We start from the raw sequence: 861 nt of genomic DNA on the forward strand, positions 1-861 counted from the left end.
AAAAAAAAAAAAAGGGATGACAACACAAGTCGCTATAACCTTTGCATGGTTATTTTCTCAATGTCTGCTTATCAGAATACATGGTGATAATCTGTATTTCCATCTTGGTTAACATATTACAGGAGTATATAAACACAAGCATTTTTGTGGATTTTTACTTATGTAGAGGCAGCAACACGTTACAGGTGAGCCGAGGTAATTTGTAAACAAAACATATTCCTGAAATTAAACCTTTGTTCGTTCTATGAGAAATTCCTTTTTTTTTATTTATTTATTTTTCACTGCATAGGATTTTCTTTGGTTTTGTTTCTCTCGTACTCTCATCTTTCTCTCTTCTTCTTTCATTTCTCACAGTTTTCTCTACTTTATATTTTTCATATTCAATTAAAGAAGCTTTGGTAACATCTGATATATCTGGCTTTCTATTCTGGATATTCCATAGGCTAATTTGCAACATTTTTCAAATATTCCTTTTTGAATCCAAACGGAAAATCAAAACAATAAAACTGTTACGAAAATACAACAGTTTCATGACAGACTTGATTAATCTGTGACGTACGAGTCGGTCAAACGACGGGAGCGGATTTTTAAAATGAGGTTTTCGAGTGAACTGCACTGCGTTTGGCTAAATGACATGATTCAGTTTTTCTTCGCATGTCATGTAACAGTAACATATCAACAAGCGATTTACTGAAAAAATTTGCTAGCCCCCTTCTACTTATTTTTCATTTGTAAAGTCCTCAGTTTTCTTCCAATGTATGTATTTCACGCCGGAAAGAAAATTTCAGATAAGAATAATTCAAACAGAACTGTCAAGTATAATCGATTTATCCACACTACAATAAATAGACACACACAAAA

This window comes from Penaeus monodon, chromosome 33 (assembly GCF_015228065.2).
Source record: "Penaeus monodon isolate SGIC_2016 chromosome 33, NSTDA_Pmon_1, whole genome shotgun sequence".
Lineage (NCBI taxonomy): Eukaryota > Metazoa > Arthropoda > Malacostraca > Decapoda > Penaeidae > Penaeus > Penaeus monodon.